At 42.3% G+C, this 25,067-nt stretch overlaps 1 protein-coding gene across 10 annotated transcripts in view; it reads left to right on the top strand.

Annotated features, from left to right (window-relative positions):
- Lmo7 (LIM domain 7) overlaps window positions 1-25,067 on the top strand; it is a 188,366-nt gene that overhangs the window by 31,227 nt on the left and 132,072 nt on the right. The window lies entirely within an intron of this gene.

Here is a 25,067-nt window from a genome sequence, read left to right as displayed (position 1 = left end):
GACACACATCCTACCACCCATTGGCTAGAGATGCTAGGCATTGGGACGAATTGAGACAGATGGATGCGTAGTGAAAGAATGTTTTCATCAGCTTTGCCGTCACGGAGCTCACAATCACCCCAAACTACAGTCATTAAAGCTTCTACGCCAGAGTCATCCACGTATCTATTAATCCACAGTCTCCTAGCAACCTGGACCCACAGAAAGAAGCAGAGATGAGAAATATTAAGTATTTAGAGATGGTTTGGGGGTTGGGATGTAGCTCAGCAGTATATTGGGAGGCTCTGAGTTCAGGCCCAATCCCCTAAACTCCAAATACCACCACTACCACAGAGTCCCTCAAATCCTCAGCGACAAATGCCCTGGTGATTGTTGATGCTCAGTGATGCTCCTGCTGAAACATGGGCCCTAGTGTGTGACAGAGGCAGATTTACCTTAGGTGAACATAACTCCGAGGCTAGGCTCCTGCATAGTCAATGACTAGCCATTCAAAGAACTCCGGCTGGAGGAGTCCAAGTCCTTTTTCTTGAAGAATAAATTTTACACACAATCCAAGAGTGAGTTTTAGGAAGGAGTTTTCTTATCAAAGAGTACCTGAAAAGCAAGCAAGTGAGGGAGCAAGCAAGCAAGCAAGCAAGCATGCAAGCATGCAAACAATCAAGAACGCCTATATGGCAAGAGAGGATCCCAAGAAATGATCCCACTGTGGGTCTTCCTCTAGAGTCTGTAAGGCTTTCCTGGGTTGAGTCATGCTGGGTGGGCTTGTCTGTCTAGGTCAACCATGAGGTAGATGTTCCTGGACCTTCTTATCCTGATTGTTGGATTGGAATTCCTGCCTACACCTTCAAGGGCTAAGGAAGTATCTGGTTGCAGAGCTTCCAGGTACCTGTGCTCATGAGGTTGCTATGGGACAGCAGACGTGAGGTAAGAAGAAACCAGACATGAACCAGTTTGCTGAAACATTTTTGGCATTTCTTTGCTTTGGCCCAGGCGGTACCAAGGACATTAACAGCTTCTAGCTATGTATGGCAGTACTAACTGTCTAGGGTGAGAGACAGATATGCTTCCTTAGGAGTTTCCTGCCACCATTGCCTGTTTTCATCACTTCTTCATTAGCATTGTGATAGAAACAGTGAGTGGCATTAACTTGCATTTTCCTAATGATTATTGTTTTTGAGTATCTTGCATTCTCTGCTGGACTCCTAACCCTCTTCTGTAGGAATTTATGGAAGGTGAGACAAATGCCTGATAGGTACTGTGGCTATGAAATGTTTACTACATAGTAAATAGCAAAGAATTCATCTGGAGGGTTCAGATTTTGTCTGGAGTAAGGATGTGAGGAGCGTAGGGCTGTTCATGATTTGTTATCACGGGTGAGCCCTGTTGGTATCAGGCTTCGAACCCGGTGACATCACATCTAGGCAACCCCCACATTGTTGCCAAGGCAACCGCCATACATTCCCAGGATCCACCTGGCTACCTCACCTTTACCTGGGAGAGGCTATGTCACTGCCCAGATAAAACAGGCAGAACCCCCTGACCTCACTGTCTTTTTCCATCTTCTTCTCTCCCCACCCCCACCTTTGCCCTATCTCCTGAATACCCTTCCTCCTCAACCGTTAGGTCTGGTGTGGTCTGTCCTAAGCTGCTCGCAGACATCCAACAAGCCCAACAACCTGAATTTACTGCTTGGGATCTACATGGTGGAAAGAGAGAACAAACTCCTGCAAGTTGTCCTCTGACCTCTGTACAGGCTCTGTGCCCACTCCCCTCCCCCTGCCCCCAAAGGCTTAGTGGTAGTCACTTCACCTGCTGAGCCACCTTGCTGGTCATATATGCCCATCTTTTAAATTGAATTGCTTTTTTGAGAGTTCTGTGTTTTGGATTGGTTCTTCATCAGATATGTTTTGCAAATATTTCTCCCAGTGGTTTCAATTTGCATTTTTTTCTTGGTATCTTCAAAGAGAAGTTTTCATCTGGAAGAAATACATATTTTTCTCTTTTCTATATCCTGGCATTAGCATATATCTAATATATTTTTCCTATAACCAAAACCAAAATGATCTGTAGTCCTTTAAAAAAAAAATTGGTTCTTTGAACAGTGTCACATGTACCCAGGCTCTTCTCAGATTTGCTCTGTAGCTGAGATGACCTTGAAGTATCGATCCTTCTGCTCCTGATGTTCACGTGCTGGGGTGGAAGGAGTGTACCACCATGCTTAGCTTCCTAATATTTCCCATTGGAAGTTTCAGAGATTCCAATGTAACAATGAAGTTAAAGATTGCCTTGTGTTAGGGTAAAATGACAAGTACAGGCCGATGTTTACCTTTGTCTATTTTGTATATAGATGCCCACTGGTGTTTTAGCACCAAGTATTACTACTCTCTGTTATTTATTTTTTGAGATATGTCTTGCTATATAGTCCTAGCTGGCTTGGTACTTTCTATGTAGCCAAGGCTGGCCCTGAACTATGGTGATTCTCCTGCCATAATCTTCAAGTGCTAGAATTACAGGCATGGACCACTATACCCTGTATTACTATTATTTAATAAAAGCTCATCTTTATATTTTCTCCCTCCTCTTCTTTCTCCTGCTATTCCTTCTTCTCTTTCTGCTTTTCTCTTTTCTTCTCTCTCTGCTTTATACAATTTTAACTGTGCAAAGTAGAAAGTCTTACTATGAGGAAGTAGGAGTTGCTCTGCCTTCTTGCAAAAAAACCCAGTGAAATCATGGGATGCTTAACAGTTCTCTATGTAGCTGGCAAGAGGCGGAGCTAAACCTGGACCAGTGGGCAAGCCTTGAGCTCTGACTTGAGCTGGAGTCTTACATTACCTTAGACTGCTCATTCCTGTTTCATCCCCTGCCTCCTTAATTGATAACACTACCTGGTCTTTCTTGTAATGAGTTATCCTTTGTGGGGAGCTTTGGATAATCTTAAATGTCCTTTTAAGGTTTGCTCTTCGTTGATACTACTGAGGATTGTTGGGTTACCGTGGTAGTTCTGCCTTTCACTAATTTGCAATTTATTGTGTGGAGGTAGTGATACTGAAAATTCAAACCCTTTTTCGTAAGTCACTAACTGTCTAGCGTACTGGGAATTTCCACAGAATTTGTTAGGTAACAAGAAAAAAAAAAAAAAAAACCTTTGCCTCTCCACATTCTCTGAGTTATATTTTTGTGGAATTTGCCTTTATTTAATTTAGCTTTGAGGTGACTGGGTCAACATCCTGTCAGGGGCAGATGTGAACTTGCAGTAACCCGGGCTGCAGTTTCTGTGAGCCCTGCTGGCCTTCAGAACAGAACGGGGACAAGGCTGCTCAACCACAGGATGAGCATTCCCCTCTTCCAGCTAGTGCTGACTCATGCCTGGGCACAGGGAAAGGAGAGTGAAGCTTCCTCCACCAGTACTGTCTTCCAAAAGAATACAGCAGGAAGGGACCAGTTGGAAGATGAAAGTCTATAGACAGTTTTTCAATCTTCTCATCGGCCTGTCCCAGGGGCCTGCAGGCTTTGTCAGTGAGAGGCAGTGAAACCGGTGGCATATTTACTTGGATTTTCTCCAGACTCTGGTGTTCCTTGTTTGTATCAAAGTTCCTCCTGGAAGACCATGCTGGCATAAAACCTTGCTTTCGGAATGAGTCTGGAACACACAGCTTGCAGAGGTCAGTTTTAGGGGTGGATCTAGTAGAGAGGAGCCCTGATGAGACTTCCAGGTTCTTGTATCCTGGCACAAGGAGTTGGAGAAAGAACACGTGGCTAGTGATAGAAATGGAGTCTGTAACTCCTGTTCTGGGCTACCCACCATCTTTCTACACAGACATACATGAAGTCAAAACCCAATGAACATAAAATATTTAAAAATTAATTTATTTGTATTTATTTGCACTCTCTCTGTCTGTCTCTCTGTCTCTCTCTCTCTGTACCTAAGTTAAAAAAGGGCACCAATTCTTGGAGCTGGAGTTGCTGGCATTGTGAACTGCTCCTTCTGAGTGCTGAGAAACAAGCTTGGCTCTTCTGCAAGTGCAGCAAGCAACTTCAAGTTGCTTATATGTTAAGCTTCTCATGTGTTAATCATGAAGCCCACTCCTCTTATCGAATAGAAGACAAAGAGAGGGGAGGAATAGCTTTCCACATGCTGAGTTTTTGGCTAGAAATTAGTGGTTAGAACATGACCTTAGCCTGCCACAAAGTCTCAAGTTCAACCTCCATCACTTAAAACAAACCAAAGCTTTGAAAAAATGGTGGAGGGGAGGATAATTTTCTACTTTCTAAGGATTTTATCACTGAGTATGAAATAACCTGACAGTAACTACAAAGATTAACAAGAGACAATACACAGATTTATCACAGGGCAGCATCTTGGAAAGGGGAAGTGGGTATCTAAATACCCACTGAGATTTGGACGCTTATGTACATTCTTGTTCTAGAAGGATGTAGGAGTGGGTGACAGCAACTCAGGGGACAGTACCTGTCTTTTTGGAAAGATGAGTAGGCCCTCAAAATAATAAGTGACAGCCTGTGACAAGTCTGTCTGCGTGGTATTATACACATGCTATTTTTCCTGTTGGCATCTTCTCTATTGGGTGTCTTAGGGAGATTCTTTGTGTTGGCTTTCTGGTTTTGTCACAGGACACCTCGGGGGAATTAGATACCAGACCACCTGGGGGAATTAGATCCCAGAACACCTGAGGAATTAGAATGAGAAAAAGCTTATTTTGGTTCACAGTCCTGGAGGTTTCCATCCATTGGAAGCTGTTTTGTAGCTTTGAGGGTTCTGGATGCATACAGAAAAAGTGGAGGCCATTAAAGGTGACAAAGGGTTTCTCTCTTCCCTTTGATGAGCACAATGTGAGGTGCTAGGGTCTTACATAAATCACAGCCACCAAGGCAACCCCAGGCCTGAGGCTTCCAGGTCCATTGTCTCTGAAACTGGAAGAATGAATTTTATGGACAGTGGGGAGGGTGAGTTTTAGAAAGGCATTATCATAGTGATGAGAACAGAAGATAGATATTGGCCAGGAAAGGCAGTGACCCCAAAGCAGGATGTCCTTGCTGGAGGCTGGAAATGCTGGAAGAAGTTCAGGTTTCCATTTCTTTGTTATGTCCTAAAGCAGCACTCCTGTCTCGAGTCAGAGACTAGGGAGTGAATCTGACAGGTGGCCAGCTCATGGCTGGGCCAGATGGAATGACCTTCTTGTTCCCTTCCACCAACCTCACTCCAGTGTTTTCCATAAGTCATATAAGAAGCCCCCAGACTAACTGCATGAGGATAGGCTATCTTCTTCTCTTGAGCTTTGAAATCCCTCCCCCTGCCTAAGCTCCCACCTATTCCTAAAGATCACAGTCTGTGGTCCTAGAATTTCATTCTTTATATTTCTGAGACAAGAATTTGAAAGCTACTGGCTTGGAAGAGGTTTTGATGACCCATGAGTTTCCAAGACCCTAACTACCCAGAGGCAACCTCATATCAATAAAAGTCCATTGTTCTTAAAGATATTTTTCTATTCCAGTATCAGAAGGTTCATAGGTGAAAGCTTAAGGGGTAGGAGGAAGGCGGAGCTCTTGTGTAGGAGGGGCGGGCCTCCAAAATGGGATTCCATTATGTTGATAGTCGAGGGATATTGTTTTATAGGACTCATGCCAGAAATTGGGCTGCAGCATGAGGAGGGGAGTTGGCCAGCCCTGTTGACCCACCCATGAGCTCTCCAGTTTTGGGAACATCCTTACAGGCAGCCTCTTGGCCATATTGCTTGTTTAAGGCACTGTAAAAGAGGAAGGAAAGTATCAGAACGTCTGAGCAGACACCAGAGTTCCATTTTGGCCGAAGGTAAGACTGAGAACTGCTGTTTTCTAGGCCCTTGTCTTCAATTCTGTGACCACATTCTATTTCATCAGCAATAGAGACAAAGCCCTCGCCTCAGGGCAGAGCATTCCCACAATACTCTTTGAAGCATGTGCCCTGTGACCTATGACCACCCATTAGGGTTCATCTTAGTTTAAAGAGGCCATACATCTTGTAGTGGTCAGTTGAGGAAAAGCCTTTGGCACATTGACCTTTAGGAGATATTTCAGACCAAACCATGTAAGGCTCATGATAGCTGAGTTCCTATTTGGAGAATGTGTCTTTGGGTAAGTGAGAAAACTTTAAAGAATGACTCTTCTCTTTATTTCTTTGTTATTAACTTTTTAGATGTACTTATTTCCTTTTATGCATATGATTGCTTGCCTAAATGTACGGAAGTGCCCATGTATGCAACTAGTTTCCCTGGATGTAAAAAGACTGGACTGGTGACAGATTGTTGTGAGCCCATATAAGTGCTGAGAACTGAATTCAGGCCTTCTGCAAGAATATTAAGTGCCCTTGACCTTTTACTTCAGCTCCCACCTCTCTGCTTTTTACCAGAGAAGGATGCAGGACAGACTGGAGGGTAGGAGAGAACAGCTGCTTCAGAGAGCCTGTTTTTAGTTTGTTTACCTTGGCGTGTCCCTTTGTGTGCTCCAACTGTGACACTCACCATCAGCTATAATTATGTATATAAAACAAGGGGAGAGTATGCAAATAAAACCCAGGCAGGAAAATCATTACCTCCTTTATACCAACTCATGGGAAATAAAGCTCAGCTGGTCCAAAGTTTTTCATTCTACCTTTTATAGCCCCTAAAAGTGGCTAAATACATTGAAATTGCCATTGGGAGAGTGTATATGATTGAGAGTCTGTGCATGGTAGCCTAAGGTACAAGTATACATGACTATACATGTATAGTCAGTGTTTGGAGAATGACAGAAAGCCGGTCTTTGTAAGAAACCAGGGCAAAGGCATGCAAATGCGAAACTTCTGCTTTAGTTATCTTGGGCTGTTGTAACAGGGTGCAAAGAGACTTAGATGTTTTAAACAATTTATTTCTCATAAATCTGAAGGCTGGGAAGTCTAAGAGTAAGACTTAGTAAGTTTGAGAGGCTGCCTTAGTAAGGGATAGAGCTTCCCTACCACCAGAGGGCAGTATTCATCCAGTCTCTGTACATTGTATTCTTCTGGAGAATACCACTGAGATCTGTGGGAAAGAAGGGCCACTTCTAGAGTCAAGACATGTTGCAAAAGATTTTTAATCTTCCTTCTCCCCTTCTTGGTTAGCTTTAACAAAATGTGTGTGTGTGCATGTGTGTGTTGTATATGTGAATATGAGTATATGTGTGTGTTGTTGTCTGTGGATGCATGCATAGTGTGTAGTGTATATGTGGTGTCTGTGTATATGTGTATGTTTGTTGTATTGTTCGTGGATGTGTGCATAGTGTGTTGTGTATATGTGTTGTGTGTATATGTAGGTGTGTTGGATGTGTGTGCACATGCTTGTGTGTGAATGTGATGTATGTATATGTATGTGTTGTGTTGTGTGTGTGGTGGGTATGTGTTGTGTGTGTATGTGTATGTGGTGCAGTGTATTGTGTCTATTGGTGTATATATGTGGTGTGTGTATATATGTATATATGTGTGGTGTGGTATGTGTACAGTGTGTGTAAGGTGTGTACATGTGTATGAGTGTGTGTTGTGGTGTGTGTTGTGTATGTGGTATGTGTAAGTGTATGTGTGTGTATGTGAGTGTAGTGTGGTATGTGTATGTAGTGTATGTATTGTGTGTATATGTGTAATGTGTGTGAATGTGTATGTTTCTGTGGTACGTATATGTGCATGTTTATGTGTATATGTGTATTGTAGTGTGTGTATGTTATTGTTTTTCCTTTCAATCCTATTCTCTCTGGTCAAGCAGAGTTGTAGAACTGAGTACATATCTATTATAACATTTGATACATCTTATTTTTTGATTGAAACATTTTATTTGAAGGTATATAAAAAGTAATCAATGGCTTTTACACTGTTCCTGAAAAATATTAAGCCCATTGCTTCCCAGTAAAGATTTAATAGTTACTTTTATAACATTTGATGTAGTTGTTTGTAAAGACAATATTACGTGAGGGTCTCTTGGCACTTTGAATTATCCATTATAAGAGGAATCTTAAAAACAAAAGCCAGTATAAATACCATCCAGCTAAGTTAAAATATAAACTGTGTGGCTGACAATGATGAAGAAATGAAGCGACTATGTCACTTAAGAATATTGTCACTTGACCCTCATTTGTGTATTTAGAAATCTTATATCAAGAACAGGAAGTGACATTTTCTTCTCTTTATAACAGTAAGCTTAAGAGTGAAAAGATCGACCTCCAAACTCTATGCTTATTTTTCTATTTATGTCAATTTTTTTTGACGTATTTTACAAAAGCAGAAAGAAATTTTCCATAAACCAAGCTTTCAAGAGCCGCAGGTTGTGTTGACCTGCAGGCAAAATGAGCATCTTCTGTAGTTGCTATTGTTGCATTTCCATCTAGACTTTGCCTCAGCCCGATGGAAGTTGCTTGGGATCTTTTTTTTTTTTTTTTTTTTTTTAAAGATTTATTTATTTATTTAATGTAGATGAGTACACTGTAATTGTCTTCAGACACACCAGGAGAGGGCATCAGATCCCATAACAGATGGTTGTGAGCCACCATGTGGTTGCTGGGAATTGAACTCGGGACCTCTGGAAGAGCAGTCAGGGCTCTTAACCACTGAGCCATCTCTCCAGCCCTGTTTGTTTTTAATTCTTAAAATTTACTCCATTGCTTTTGTGCAAGTGGACAGCAGAGAAATCGCAGTGGAAGGGTACGGAGGAGGAATGTTATTTTCTTCATGGTTGCAAAGAAGCAGAGAGCACGGAAGGGGAATGGCCTGGGACAGGGTATTCCTTCAGAGATATCCACTAGTGTCTTAGTTTGCCCAACTAGGCTCAACTTCTTAATAGCTGACTCAGCAAGAATTCACCAGTAGCATAAACTACGGGTGAGTTAAGCATCTTTAAGCTCCAATCATTTCTTTCTGTCCCCATCAGCCTGAGATGAAGACTTGGACGTTAGTACTTGGGGACATTTACATTCAAATCGCAAGGGATTCTTCATCTGCATAAGCACTGGCTGTCCAAATCTGGGATTAGATGTCTACTCATTCAATCTTTATCTTCCTGTTAATAACGGCTCCATTTGTCCAGTTCTGTACGACATTATTTTCATTTAGGCTCGGAGGCAGCAGCAGAGGACATTTCTTTAAGGTTCGAGAGAACATTCTTAGAAAGGTCACCTTCACCTGGGGGGGTGGGACAGCCAGACTGGGGTGGGGGTTGGTGCATTCTCCTTCTCTATACCTATACTGTGTGGAAATGACCTCGTTGCATAGGCTAAACACTCAAGTCTGGGAGGGGTACTAACTTACTGACATTTCTATGAGTTGTGGGGTGTGCCATCCCTTGGCAGGTGGGCCTGAGCTGGATAAGAAAGCCAGCTGATCCTGGAGCCAGCCAGGAAGGCAGACATTAGGAAACATTTTTACTTCCAGGGTGTCTCTAGTTCCTGCCTTCATTTTTTCAAAGATGGAGTGCCTGTGAGCTGGAATAAATGCTTTCCCAAGTTGATGTTGGTTATGGTGTTTATCACAGCGACAGGAAAGCAATGTGTAATGGTAAGAAATTGTTTATGTATTATATTTATAAATAGTTATTTTAAGCTACGAGTAAAGCCAGAGCCTGAGATTTTGTTTTAGATTTCATGAATCCCAAGTTTTGATAAGTATATCTTAAGTGGACTCCAAGCAAAACTGAGAGATTTTTTTAAAAAGTCAGTTACTGAGAAAAAGACTTTCAACAAAGCATTTTTTTCCCCTTCTTTCCCTGGATAGGCTTTCTCTGTGTAGCCCTAATTGTCCCGGAACTCACTCTGTAGAACACGCTGACCTTGAATTCAGAGATCTGTCTGCCTCTGCCTTCCAAATGTTAGGTTTAAAGGCATGTGCCACCCTGCCTGGCTTTTAAGCAAAGCTTTAAAATATTAATTTTTGGCTGAGGAGCTTAGTTGTTGAGCATGTACATAACATGCAGAAATTCTTAGTTCAAACCCAGAATAGCAAGGAGAAAAAATATTTTTGGTTTGGAAAACATTGTTGTAGCTGGAAGACTTCTTGCTCCTGGACTGCATGGTTGGAGTGTCAGGGCATCATGCTAACCTTCTGACATGTCCTGTGTAATGGATGGTTGTTCGCTTTAGCTTAAAAAATGCACTGTTTTAGCGGAAGGATGTATGCAGAGTCTGTGTGGTCTTGGCTCACCTTAGCGCCCAGGCTTATATGTACTGTTAAGTGTGTTTATTATCATGTGGGGCCATCCTTGCAGCAACCTAATGTGTATTAGCCTTAGCGGCCATCCAAGACAAGGGGTTTTCGTCAGATTGGTTGATACTTGGGCTTCTGTTACCACTTTACTTGCTTCTGCCCAGAGCTGTCCACCCTGGATTTTAGGATAATTGATCCGAGTAAGCCTCCCATTTATCTTGTTCCTTCTTTTTCTTTCTCTTTCTTTCTTTCTATCTATCTATCTATCTATCTATCTATCTATCTATCTATCTATCTATCTATCTATGGCAGCGTCTCATATGTTGCTCTCGTTGTCTTTGAACTTACTATGTAGACCAAGCTGGCCTTGAACTCACAGAGATCCACCAGCCTCTGACTCCAAAGTGCTGGGATCAAAGGCCAGTGTAGCCACACCCAGCTCAGATACTATTTGTCTTAAGAGAATCCCAGGCTTTTGTTTTTCTTGTAGACTTCCCAACTGAATGTGCTGTCTCTCACACTTTATGTGTCTTAGTACTCAGGAAGTGGCTACTTCCAGTCATCCTGACGTTCACACAGAGACAGCTGACATGACCCCATTTGGCTAAACTGAATAGCATAGCTCCCCACTGTTACAATGGCCCTTCCTTTACTGCACGAAACTGCATTCCTCTGGGCATCTATTTGCCATTATTTAAGGTAAATACAGCATAGATCCAGAGGGCCTGTGAAGTTCTGGAAGCTTCCAACTCCGTGACTTTTGCTTCTACTTCAACTACGTTCTTCTGTGCTCTAGTTGGGTGTGGTCACATCCTGGAGAGTATTTTGCATTAAATGATTGCAGTTGTCCCCTCATCTTAACTCAATAGCTTCGTCTTTACAGTACTCAACTCCTCTTTACTTTCTTCCTTCCAGTCTGTGCTTGTGGTCTGCACAAGCCAGGATTAAGCTTCCTTCATGAGACATTCTCAGACGGAGTTCTTGCTCTCTTAAATCATCTTGGGAAATCACCAAGTATTTCTGATATCACTTGTATCTTTGTAGGTAATTAATTCAAACCATTTTTTATTTATTATTTTTTGATACTTTATTATATGTACATGATGAGTTTTCTACACTTTCATCCTGCGTATACCCCTCTCTCCTAAATCCCTTTTTTCCAACAATGCAATGCCCTGTGATGTCTTCTTCTTGACCCCAAGCCGTCAGTGATGGGTTGAGCCTCATGCACTTCTCCTTCATGCATGATGAAATGGTGACAGGGCCAATCTTGCTCAGGTCAGCCAGGTTAGCTTTGAGGTCATTGTCCTCATCCTCTCAAGTGCTTGGATTACAGGTATGTGTCCTCATGCTTGGCTTAGACTAGGTCTTGAATGACCTGGGAGGTCCATGTGTTAAAGATGTGCTCACCAGAGTCCTGGTGTTTGGAGAGGTCACTGGAGGTCTGTTTTGGAGAGTTAGTTTGGGACTCTGACTCTTTCCTTTATGTCCTTTGTTTCATGATTGTGAGGGGAGTAATTTGACCGTACTATAAGGTCCTTCCATGTGCTGCCTTGCCACACCCCAAACAATTGGGGCCCATTGGTAATGGACTAGACAATCTAAAAATGAAAGCCAAAGTGAGCCTTTCCTCATTATACATTAATCTACCTCTAGTATTTCACTGTGGTGATAGAACACTGATGAACATCTTGTTTGGCTTATAAAACCTAGAGCCACAGGGCCCTGTGTATATTCTTGTGGAAATCCATCCGCCCATCTTGAGCATTGCCAGTGGGTTGTCATAGCAGCGTTGCTTAGGACTTCTCATGGTGCTGAGTAGTTAGGATCATTTAATAAATGTAGTTATAGTGATGGGTCAGGCGCATGCTTAGCGTTGTTTGTTATTATATTATCATTATTATTATACTAGTAGCAGTAATGAAATTAGTACAGTGCCCCAGAGTATTACCTCAGGCTCCAACAGAGTAATATTCATATTCATTACATAAACTATTATGATTCTCCTCTCTTACAGGTTTTGACTCAACAGCTTTTCAGACTTGCTGTATTGTACAACCACAGGGGAGTAAATAATGAAGGGGACTTCTAGGCTTTGTGTAGCCCTGACATTTGTTCTATTTTTAGGCTATTTCTGGACTCCGGGCTTTCATCATACTGCTATTAGGAAATTCATCAAACTTTCATATTGCCTGCGCGGGGCTCCATTGTCTGTGGCTGCCATCTGCTCGCTCGGGGCCGCCTGATGATTATTTCATGTGCTCCCTCGACCCTCCCGTCTCCGCTGCTCTCCAGCCTCTCCAGCCTTTGCCTCTGTTCTCGGTTCCCGTGTAGGAGAATTGTCACTGTTTTCTGAGGAGGAGGGAAACCTTAGTGAACATTGCCGTAGGCCTTTGCTCCCTCGAAGACCATTGTCGGTTTTTCCGTCTCTGTCTCTGTCTCTGTCTCTCTGGGTCTTTGTCTCTCTTAAGTGGTTTTGCCTGTGCCAAATTCAAATTTCAAGGACTTGAAGATTTAAAGATGAATCACAACTGCTCGTTACACAAATTCCACAATGCAGGAAGATTGCCTCACGCCTTTGGTGATTCTTGACTTCAGTAAACTTTTGGTCTAGGATAGAAAAGAATGGTCTTAAGAAATGGTGAATTAAAGCTAAACGGTATTGGTATTATAATTCCCGAGTTGGCAGCTTAGTAACTCAGTGTCCCTGAAGGTGTTGGAGAGGGAAGGGCAGACTCAGGAACACTGGTGTTTGGGGAGGCCTTGGAGAGATGCCATTTGAATTGTGGAAATGGAAGAGGGAAAGCACTGGGGATATTTAGGTCTGTGTTTGGGTGGAATCCAGTACTCATGTGGGGACTGAGAGGTGAAGAGTTTGAGTTTATTGGTTGATATGACTTTTGGAAAGCCAAAGCATGATGGCTGTTTTTAAGGAGTGCAAAGTAGATTTTGAAATATATCCAAGAGACAAAAGATGAAGGCCGAGCCATCCATCCATCCATTGGAGGAGACTGAGTTCATGTCTGCGCCAGGTGCAGATTAGAACCTGCGTGGGTGGGGTACGTGGATCTGGAGCGATGAGGAAGGACAGAGCCTCTGAGGCTCGAGTTTGGGCAGTGCAGAAAACCTTAACCCCAGGATTTCAACAGAAATTGAGGTGTGCTTGGCTCTCAGAGGGCTGTTCATCCAGTCGGATTGGAGGTGAGGAATGAGGCAAGATTCTTCTAGATGACGTACTCGGCTGGGAGAGTAAAGTTGAGGTAGAAGGATGGCCTCCAAGGATGGACCAGAGCTAGATATCGAATACAACTTGTCTCCGTGAGAAACATCTGTAAGGCAGGTGAGTCCCAGAGTTTGAAGCAAAGAGTGGTTTCTAGCCCAGGTGAAGCAAATCATCCTGTTGGTGCTTTCCTGATTAACACATGCTGTCTGGCTTCCCATCTGGTCCCACCTGCCACAGGCCCGCCCAGTTTGGATACATAGTCAAGCAAGGATCTGTACTGCCTGCCACATAGTAAGCCTAGGTCTGGGAAGCAGGTCTAGGTGTCAGCCATGCTCCGGAGCCCCAGGGAAGTCTCCTGCTGGGGGAGGGAAATCATCAAGAGGACCGAGAAGACTCTTAGAAGTCTTCAAGATGGAGTACGTGTTTGGCATCTTATGTCAGGGTTTCTTTCTGTAGTGTTGAGTATTGAAACCCGGCCTTCACCCTTGCTAGGCTAGTGCTGTATGTAGCATTAAGCTAGGTGTCCAGCTACTCTGAAAATTACTTCAACGATACGAAGTTGTTCCATGGAGGATCCCAAATCTACAAGAAAATCAATTCTATACTTTAATATACAGACTTTTATGTACAAAGTGTCAAAATCTGTCTGAGCGGTCCAACAGTGGTTCTGTGGGAATACATTAGAAGCCTTTGTATAGTTAATAAAGGCTACAGTTTTGTGGTATTATAAAAATATTTCCCACTTTCACCAAGTACAACCTTATGTTTTAAACCTCAAAATGAGCTGTTTTGTTGAAATACTTTTTAATAATGTGCCTGGATCCAGGCCTTAACATTTTAGACTCCTGCAGTACTGAGAATATGCCAGACGATGGCAGCAGAGAACAGAGACGGATTTCAGGCTTTGTTTCTCCTTTGCCTTCTAAGGAAGAGCCCATGTGTTTAGTGCTGTAGAGGTGACAGTTTGGTACAAATTTGTTCTCTCATAAGGAAGCCCAAGGTACTTGTTCAAAATCAAACACATACTGGCAGGATCCAGCCTTCATGGCAGGTCCTAAGTCCTTCCTATCTAAACAGTTCTTCTCGGAGTCAGATCTCAGTGATACACTGAGTCAGAGGAAAACTTCTAAGCCCTAGTTGTTTGAATCAGAATCTTCCAGAAAAAGGCCTAGGAACTAGGCTATATTTCACTAGCTCTACAGGCGGCTGGTCTCTACACTCAGTTTAGAGTTGACCAGTGAGTCCTTTCTATGAAATGAGCATGGTGAATCTATGAGGTGGTGTTCACAAGCCAGGCAAGGAGACAGAAGGGCAGCGGGCGCCACATAGCTGCTCATTACCCAGGGCCAGGTACTCTTGGTTGTGAGGTTATGCTGTCCGGATACTGCTCTCTATTTTCAAGGAGAAGTTATAGTTCCCAGCACACCGCGTCAGCATTTTTTAAGGGAGGCCATTGGGTTCCCGGAAGAAGAAGGAGCCCTAAGGCCGTCAGTATTTGGGGAGGAAACCCAATTAATGAATGTCTATGGGTTTATGTATATGGTATGTTATATGTCTTAAGTTCCAAAAGGGTGTTTAAAAATTATTCTCTAACTTTTAAACAAATCACTCTAGTAAGTATGAATAAAACGTGTTCTTGGCCAAAGATATTTTTAAATTAGTGAGTGAGACTTTTGAGGTAAACTGGAAACATGATTGAGACCTCCTAAGGCTCAAAAAGAGTCTAAGGGAAAGAACTTACCATGTAAGCTGCTTGAGGAAAAGGTTTCGTAGTAGTTCTGTTGTTGGAAGTGTGGCTCACCCACAGAAGACAGCTAACGGGAGTTTGTATCCAAGAGCTGGGGTCCTGTTTGTTATAATTTTAGGCTTCATGTGTTGAAAACATACGAAGTAAGTTATGAAAAAAAGATAATAAATGGACTAAAGAGATCTTAATTCTGTGGCATTGTTACCCATAATGCAAAGGAGAGAAACCATGACCTTTTTTTGTTTGGCATCTTTCTTTCCTTCTGCCTATTTCCAAAAAACATCCATGTTGTATTGTTTATTTCACTATATGGTTTTAATTGTAGTCAGTTTATTCATTCATTGGTTGATAAACTTTTGGGTTACACTCACTTCTTTTGGTTAACATGAGCAGTAACTATAAACGTTTGGGTCTGAGATTTCATGTGGAGAAAAGGTTTTCATTTTCTTTGGGTTCAAAGTAGGGGATGAATTGTAACTCTCTTCTTCGCTTCCTGGGAATTCATTGTTGCATTGGTTATTGGAAGCTTGACACAGAGATTCCCGAAGAACCGCATCACTGTTGATTAGTGCCCCTGACAAACTCAGGATAGAAATTCATGAAGAGTTGAGAGCGGAACGTTTATGTCACGGACACACGAACTGTCTCTCAATGCCAAACTTACACTGAAGAGTGAACTATATCGTTGTCACCAAAGGGTTGAACCCTCAATTTGAAGTCCATGTACGATTAAGCAGTCACTCTTCACCTGGAAGGGTAATGCAGACACACCGTTTCTGAAAACGAATGTTTCCCACAGTGGTGACTCTCACGGGAATCCACGGGGAGGTAAGCAGGTCATTGTCGAGACTTGTTCGTGTGCGTGAGAAGTTTCTGCACAAAACAACGGCGTCTTTAGACTCTTGAAAACCCGTGATTACATTAAGCATTATAACTATACTTAAAATATCCTGATAGTGGATGTTCACATCCACTTACGACTTGTGTACCCACTACTTAAAAACTAGTTGATCTGGAAAAAAATAATTCATGCACTCATCAGGGCTTTGGGGAGACTTTTTTCTTGATTTTGAATACTTTCTACACCACTTGCAACAATTTAAATTGGAGTATGGACCCATGTTTGGAGACAACATTTATTCTTTAGAAGTGGTAGGTGCTATCGGAATAGACCTGTAAAAAGAGTACATTTGGGGGGTTTGGTGTCTTCGGAGACCTTAAGTGGTGGCTAAGAGGGCTCATGTGGCCTTGGCTTTTGTGTCACAAACAAAGGTTGTGCCTACTCTCAGCACAGGAGGGAATCTCCCTTTTTTCTTGTAGATTTTCCGGTTGTCTTTGGCCTCCACGCCACAGCCACTTAGAGAGATTAGCTTGAACTATAAGATTAAAGTGGATTAATGGGCTTGGGGGGGTGTAACTTGTCCTGCATCAGGAATGATTTTACTTCTTTTCTTTGCTCAAGGAATGTAGCCTGGCTGGCATTTGGCTTTACTTTACTTCATAAAGTAGAAGGAGAATCTCAAGTGTTTAGACTCTTTATTTCTGATTTTGCTCTTTCCCTCTCTTCCCATTTGGCTGTGTGAAAGCCCACCCATGCCTGAGGAGCTTGCACTGGGAGGTGTAATTACCACACCCACTCTTAGAGGAAGGTCTTGAAGAGGGCAGTGGCCTTGGAAAAAGTTTTAGACTTGTGACCACCATGAAATGTTGGATTCTGTTTAGAATTGGTGATCTGTGCAATTCCGATGACCACAGACTTGGAAGACTTGTGAGTTGGCTTTGGTTTTGCTATCAGATGATATTAGTATTGGCAAAAATAGTTCTGGTATATTCCAGAATATTATGTAGTACAATGCCAAAGCTTAATAGAGGCTAGTGATTGGGGAATCATGCTCCTCCAAGCCATGTTATTTGCTGAATATACAACATCGGTTCACCAATTCATATGCTGCAGTTCAGAGATTTAACCGCAGTTCTCAGAGATGCCTAACCTTAAAATACCGTTTTGCCCACACATTTCAAAACAGGGTTAGACTCTTAAAGGAGAAATGAAGACAGTTTAGTTTTTATTAACTTTTCAGTAAATGGACAAAATAATTTGTTTATTTAGAAGACAGTTGAACTGGGAAGCTAAATTCTAGTCCAGGAAAACTTTGAAATAGCAGGTCTACCATGGTACAAGCTCTTGTTTAAAGGGTTATTCCCACTTATAGGGGTATCACTAAAGTGTCTTGGTTATGGTTACTATTGCTGTGGTGAAACGCTACACCCAAAGCAAGATATGAGGGAATGGGTTTATTTTGCTTATACCCCAAGGCAAGTTTATCACCGAGGGAAGTCAGGACAGTTACTGAAGGAGGAGAGGACCTGGAGGCAGAAGCTGATGCACAGGTCATGGAGGAGTGCTGCTTACTGGCTTACTCCCATGGCTTGCTCAGATTGCTTTCTTAAAGAACCCTAGGACCACCATTCCAGGGGTGTCCCCACCCACAATGGGCTGGGCCCTCTCCCACTGATCACTAGTTAAAAAAACAAAATATTTCCTAAGTTCTCTCAAATGTCAAGTTGACCTAACACAACCTGGGACACTAGAGTGACATGTTTTCACAGACCTTGGTTTTTATTCTTGAGAAACTGGCAGATCTAGGTTTTGTTTCTCACCTGTGTACGTTGTTGGCTATGTGAGTAAAGTGGGCCTAGGGAACACAGCTGTGTCTTTCTCCAAAACCCAAGTTACCTTCTTCCCCTGAGATCCACCTCATGTAACTAACCCAAAGCTTTATCTTTTTGACTGTACATGGTCCTAGGAGGAGTAATTGGATTTCCCATGAGCACTGAGCATGCATGGGGTCAGATGCATCTTAGCTAGTCAGAAGCTGAGTGACATAGAGCATGTGATAGAGACTGGGAGCCTGAGGCATAGGAGGTAGGCTCTTCTCTGTGACTTAGAAGTCACCACATTTGATGTTCAAAGCTTACTGACCCAAGTCTCAATATCGGTAAGTTTTCTGTAACTCACATTTCTTTATATATAAGCTGGGGCATCTTGGTTACTTTTCTGGTTATAGCCAACTGCTTGACAGGGAACAATAGCTTAAAGGAGCAGGGATGTATGCTGCCTCACCTTCTGTGGGGATTCTCTCCATGTTAGTAGGCTGTTGCTGCAGGAGCTTGAGGCTGCTGTTTTGTACCTTTGTAGGCCTGGAAGCAGAGTCCTGTTAGAAATCAGGAAAGCTACAAATGTAAAGGTATCACACAGTAGTCCACAGAAGTCCTGGTGAGGCGGCACTTCCTAAAGATTTTACAACTTCCAAAACCAACATCATCATCTAAGGACCACATGTCCAGACACATGAGCCTATGGGAGACATTTCACACTCAAGGCATTAAGTCAGGAAAGGTGATAGGCCCCCAAAGCACATCGAGGATAGATCGGCATCATATGTGCTTGGGTTGTAGCGGAGGGAACAAGGTCAGGGGAAATTAATTAGGATGCCTCTTTTCATTGTCCAGGGAGGTTGGGACCTCCCATCTAAGTTTCTCGGACTCCTATTTTCTTCTTTGGAAGGAAGGGGTGAACTTTGGGAGCATAATTTACAAGCTAAGACCTAGCATTTTGGGAAAAAAAATTATTTTTTCTAACACAGCAAACACACTTTTCAGTAAATTTACTTCAAAAAAGGAAAGAGGTATGAGGTAGACCCTTGTTCTCTTTGAATGACATTTTTGTCTAATGTGTGCTGTGAGCCATCATTCCTGTATTTGAATTCTGGGTATGTGTAGTTTAAAGAGATCTGTCAGAATTACTGTATTATAAACAGCCATAGATGTGATTTCTGGAATGTCCCAGGAAAAGTGAGTTGTTTTGTGGAGTCATGGGGATATGCAGTGGTTGCTTCCAAAATGGAAAGGGAGTGGGGTTGGACTCATTGCAAGCTCTAGAGGCGGACTACAAAGCTTGTTAGCTCTCGTTGTACCTAGTAGCCTGCAGCTTCTTCTTGTGGAAGGGCTCGTCTTGGTGGGAGGTCACCATTACATGCAAATGGAAAATGAAGGCAGACCTGTCGTCTGTGAATGGTTTCACGATATGGTTCCGGTGGCTTCTAATATCCAATGCTCTTTGGAATTTGAACTGATTGACAGGATGAGGACATGTATCTTAAGGACCATAATCTAGTAGCTGCTAAGTCAGTTGTGAGGTGACAATTTGGAATCAGCTGTCAGTGCAGCTGAAGCGCATAGCCTAGTGTTGGTCAGCAAATGACCCCTTCCTTTTCTTTCTACACAAATGAATACAAGCCCTGATTTCTGTAGCCTTGTCTTACACAAAAATATAGAGACAGCCTTTGGGATTGTAGACACTTTTCTTCTTCTTCTTTTTAAAAATATGTATTTATTTGTTTGTTTATTTTGTATGAGAACACTGTTGCTGTCTTCAGGCACACCAGAAGAGGGCATAGAATCCCATAACAGATCCCATTACAGATGGTTGTGAGCCACCATGTGGTTGCAGGGAATTGAACTCAGGACCTCTGGAAGAACAGTCAGTGCTCTAAACCACTGAGCCATCTCTTCAGCCCCTGTAGACACTTTTTAATGGCTTAATAAGACGATGTGAAAGGTTTTAAGCTGAGAGCTTGCTGATGGGCATTTAGTGGGTATTTTGCTGATAACCAGACAGACATGAAATGGTCTTTGAGAAGTTTCTAGAATGTTTGAATTTAAGTTATATGGTTCATATGGTCAGAATTAGAACTGAGCTATTTACCTTTGGGGAAAGCTGTTGCTCCAAATTGGCAGGAAATCTTATCAAGTGAAAGGATTAGACTAAGACCATCAGCCAGAAAAGAAAGGTTTCAAAAGGGTAAATTTGTTGAATTTAGGCATTTCGTAACAAAATAATGCAGTCTTTGAATGTTTATGAACTTGACGGTTGCTGCCTCTGTCATTAGCTAATATTTTTTTTCCACAAGATTTGCCCTTTAAAAACTCCCTATTAATGGCTTTGGAGGCTACAGGTTGCTAGACAGGTTTGGGTAGCAGTGCTGTGCAGAGTGTGTCCTGGTGCCAGCTCTGTCCCTCCTATACTCCATCAGCTTAATTATGACTTGCAGGAGGCATCTCACCTAGGAGCCCCAGCTTGGATCTGTCACTTCATGGCTTCCTTCCAACAGGATGACCACACAGCACATGGGGATACATGCCATCCTGCAAGGAGGAGGAGCCTGGGCTACACTGGGTGCCCTTTTGCTTAGAGCAGGCTAAATGTTTTCAGATGTCTTTTGTGTACTTCGAAGGAGAGAGGGCAAATATTTCTTTCCTTTTGACAATCAGGTGTCTGAGCTATTGTTTAATCAGGACGATGTGGAGCGGTGTGAGACAGGTCTGATCTTAAACCATGCCTTTGAATGAATATGGCCTCGAATTATTTAAGGTGATGTTGATTTTATTTAACTGGCCCACATGGAAAGGAGGGGAGAGAGAGAGAGAGAGAGAGAGAGAGAGAGAGAGAGAGAGAGAGAGAGAGAGAGAGAGAGAACACGGAAGGTGTGGCTAGCCACAGGGGGATCACGCCTGTTTGTTTTGACTTTGATAACTTAAGTGGAAAGCCTGTGGTCTCTATTTACTTAATCCTATGAATCACAGCCTCATTACGTAAAATGTATCACACCTTAAATAGCTTACTAATGAGTAAGGTTCACAATTATTGAAGACCCAAACGACTAAAACTACCAGAGAGGTGGTTTTTTTTTTTTTTTTTTTTTTTTTTTTTTTTTTTTTCAGAACTCTGATTTCTTCCCAATATTTTTCTTCCTAATGTAAGGATGGGATCTCATTTGAAAGTATAATTTAATTTTTAGAAACAAACTGCTTTCACCATGCTATGAGGTGTTTTATAGATCATTATAATTTTTACAGTGTTTCCAGATATGGAATTGATTTAGTAGCTTTGGAGTCAGATTCTTTCTTTAAGTAAAGAATATTATATTAATACCTTGCAAATTAGACACCCATTTTCTATGAGAAAGCTTTTTCTCTACTGTGGAAGGCTCTCTGGCTGGATAGTGACTGCAGTAATAGCTATCTGGGACTGCTTCTGAACCGGGGAGTGCTGTGGATGTCCTGTGCGTCATCGCCTTAATTCTCAGCCTCACTCCACAGGACAGAGAGATGCCTTTAGTCTCCATTTCACAGATGAGCTCAAACTGGGAATGGTATCTACAGTCGTTGGTAGGTAGTACTGGGGTGGGAGTTGGAACAGAGGCTCATGGGTGCCAGAATCGTGACCTGGCCTTCCCTGGGCACCTGGAGATGTCGGGAAATGACTTTAAAGAATGCAGCTTGGGTGGCCTCTTGTATTGAAAGAAGTTCTTACTGTAAATTTCTGCTTTCCTTTGTTTAAAACTCTCAGAGTTTTGTATCATTTCACTTTAGTTCTTTAGGGTTATAGCTGACTTTACTTTTATGTAGTTATACAAATTGCTGCTTAAAAGTTAATTGGTTTTCTTTGGTTTACTGAGATGGGATAACAAGTACATAACAGACATATAGAATGCAAGCTTTCTTTTTCTTCCTCCCTCCTCCCCCCCCCTTTTTTTTTAAAAGACAGGATTTCTCTATGTAGTCCTGGCTGTCCTGAAACTGTGTAGACCAGGCTGACTCAGAGATCTACCTGTCTCTGCCTCCTGGGTACTGAGATTAAAGGTATGCACTTCCACTGCCTTTTCTAATAGTCATAAATTACTTAGAGAAGGTTAAAGTATCCAAAAAAATTCCCATTGTATAAAATCTTTCAGTATCAACATTTTATTTTTATTCTCTCCCATACATATATACACACATACACGGGAACACATGTATGCACACACACACACACACACACACACACACACGTACTCAATGCATCATGTTGACGTCAGACGATTAAAATCTTTAAAAAAATCTGAGTTATTTATACTTTCAGCACTTAGGAATTGAGTCTGAAGGCATAATGGTGAAGTACATTAGACTTCTAAACTCTAAGTAGCTGGTACACAGTGAATTACTCATTTGTTTATATCTTCCCACCACCTCACCATCTGATTAACTTGTCACTCTCTCACTGGATGCCCAGGAGCTGCTGTTGGGATTTAGAGTCTGTTGTGTGGGATGCTTTTCTGGAAAGTTCAGCTTCTATGCCTCACATTTCTTAGTGAAATGGGAAGATGATGATGAAGATGAAGAGGAGGGAGGAGGAAGAGGAGGGAGGAGGAAGAGGAGGGAGGAGGAGGACTGATTTTAATGCTGTGTGAGCTGCATAGATAACTGCCCATTGTAACAACTGGTGCCTTCCTCTTCCTTCCTCTGTGACATGTAGGAAACACAGGAATTTGCCTATGCCTGATGGAGTCTGACTTCTTTTGATGATTGGTCTTCCAAAATTAATCTGTTCATTACACAGATGCCTGTGACTGTTAAAGGCTATAAAGCAAATAAAACCTAAAATAGCTCTTCTTCCACCAGTTATGAATAATTGTTGTTGATCTACTTCTGTTCTATTTGTATGATGCTTTCTTACAGAATTATAGGAAAACATTTTTAGGATTGTTTGCAAGGGATAAATCTACCTTTATTATATGGGTTGAAATGTATCCATTTCTGGTGTATCTATCTATATCTCCCCTGTTCTAACCAATATCTTATTGCAGGGCAATTTAAGATGCTTGCAACTGTCATTTATTTTATGATATCATACAACTAATATTTATGTTTTTGTGTGGTCTTGTCTTAGTGTAAATCCCTAGGTCTGCTCACTCTGGTCTGAGGCTGTACAGACTTCAGACTTTTTAGGTTGTGTGTGTTTGGGGGTGCGGGACATGTGTTCTTTGTGCATACTACACATGGCCTGCATGTAAAGCCTAGGGGACAGCTTGTGGGAGTAGGTTTTCTCTTTCTACCATGTGGGTTCTAGGCATCAAACTCAAGTCACGAGGCTTGGCTGCAATCACTTTTACCCACTGAGCTATCTGACCCCAGATTTAAGACTTTTGGTACACAAAACAAACTGGCTTTTAGGATGCTGGCATTCCTTAGTTACTGAGCTTGCCAGATTTCCATGCCCTCAACATACAGATTATTATTAAAAATCTTTAACTAGGGGCTCATGACATGGCCCAGCAGTGGAGAGCTCTTGATACTCTCTGGGGGGACCTGAGTTATATTCCCAGCACCCACCTCAGTCAGCTCATAATTACCTGAAAGTCTAACTGTAGGAGATCTGACACTCTCTTCTGGCTTGAGTGGACACACACACACACACACACACACACACACACAGGAACACGTGCATACAAATAAAAATAAATGGAAACACGTCATCGTGTTCATATGGTCAGGCTATATTTTTATAAGTGTAGAATAAGATAAAGTATGGTTTTTATCATTGTTTGAATTTAGGGAAGACTGGGTACATTAGTATTTTGACATAGAAAAAGGATCTGAAATTATATTAGAATTTTACCTTCCTGTAATATTTTTTATGTTCATTAGGAAAATTATGTGTGCGTGTTCATCCACCATGTGTGTGCAGTGCCCAAAGAGGCCAGAAGAGGGTACTGGAACCCCTGGCACTGGTGTTACAGATGGTTATGAGTGGGTGGTGGGGATCGAACCTAATTCCTCAAGAAAAGCAGCTAGTACACCTTAACCAGTGAGCAAATTTTCTAGTTCCATTTTGATCATCTTTTAAAATAAGCTCTTCTGGGTAGGTGGAGTTACTGAGTACCTCTGTTTCAGTATCTCAACTTTTTAAAATAGTATTCTAGGCATAATTCAGTCTGGCTAGTTCTCAAATTATTGGAGTACTGACAAGTGGTAAATGCAGGACTGAATCATGTCACAGACAAGGTGTGCATGCACTCTTTGGCTACTGTCACTCCATATTGTAAAATAGCTCAGCCTTTACACATGAGTGGGCAGGTGACTGGTTTTCCTGTTTTAGATGAGTGGACTTGGGTGAGAGGTGGTTTCATGTGTCTAAGATCATGTAGCTCTTGGGTAGTGGAAGTGGGGTTGAGTTTAGCTGTGTGTGGCTCCAGCCCCTTCCCTCCTTTCTTGGGACACTTTGCTCTCTGAACTGGCCCATGCACTGTGGTGACTGTCACTATCTATTGCTGTCCTTGTATTTGAAGCTCACAGCTTTTCTTTCTTCTAGGTCTCCACTTCCCATCTAGATTGGCTTGAGGGTTGCATGGCTGTCCTATGCCAGTGCTTCTGAGGGATTTGCTTTCATTAGTGATGGTGATTCTGACGGTGTTAGGCATTTCTAGGCCTTGCTCTTTGACTATGGATAGGAGATTCCTGAAGAGTGAGCTGTTGCGGTACTTTTCTTACATGGGTCCACCTTCACTTTGAGTTTGTTTCTGAACTGTTTGTGGGGGAATTCTGGAATTGGTTGCACAGGTTATCTGAGCTAATCCTTGGGTGGGCCGCTCAAAATAATTCTTTAAGGAGTGCATCATTCTGTCTAAGAAGAATGCTATGCTTTTATGTCTTTACTTATGTGACTGAGATCCTAGAGGGAAGAACTATTTCTTTTTTATTGTTAATCTTTAGCCCAGTGTTCCCAGCAGGCACAGAGATGCCAGGCCCATGCACAGCTGTCTGGATCTACTGTAGGTGATTGCTGTAGATGGCGAGGACCCTCCCCTCCTTCCTGGGTTTGAGGATATCACAGCCTGGCCAGACTTTTGTAAAACCAAAACTTTTTTGTAAAACTTATGAGAAATGAAGTAAAAAATCTCTCTCTCTCTCTCTCTCTCTCTCTCTCTCCCTCTCTCTCTCTCTCTCCCTCTCCCTCTCCCTCTCCCTCTCTCTTTCTCTTTCTCTCTCTCTCTCTCTGTACAGACCTATACTACCATGCTCTG

Source organism: Arvicanthis niloticus, chromosome 3 (genome assembly GCF_011762505.2).
Source record: "Arvicanthis niloticus isolate mArvNil1 chromosome 3, mArvNil1.pat.X, whole genome shotgun sequence".
NCBI classification, from domain to species: domain Eukaryota; kingdom Metazoa; phylum Chordata; class Mammalia; order Rodentia; family Muridae; genus Arvicanthis; species Arvicanthis niloticus.
Note: the sequence above shows the minus strand (reverse complement) of the source record. Positions and strands in the feature narration are given on the sequence as shown.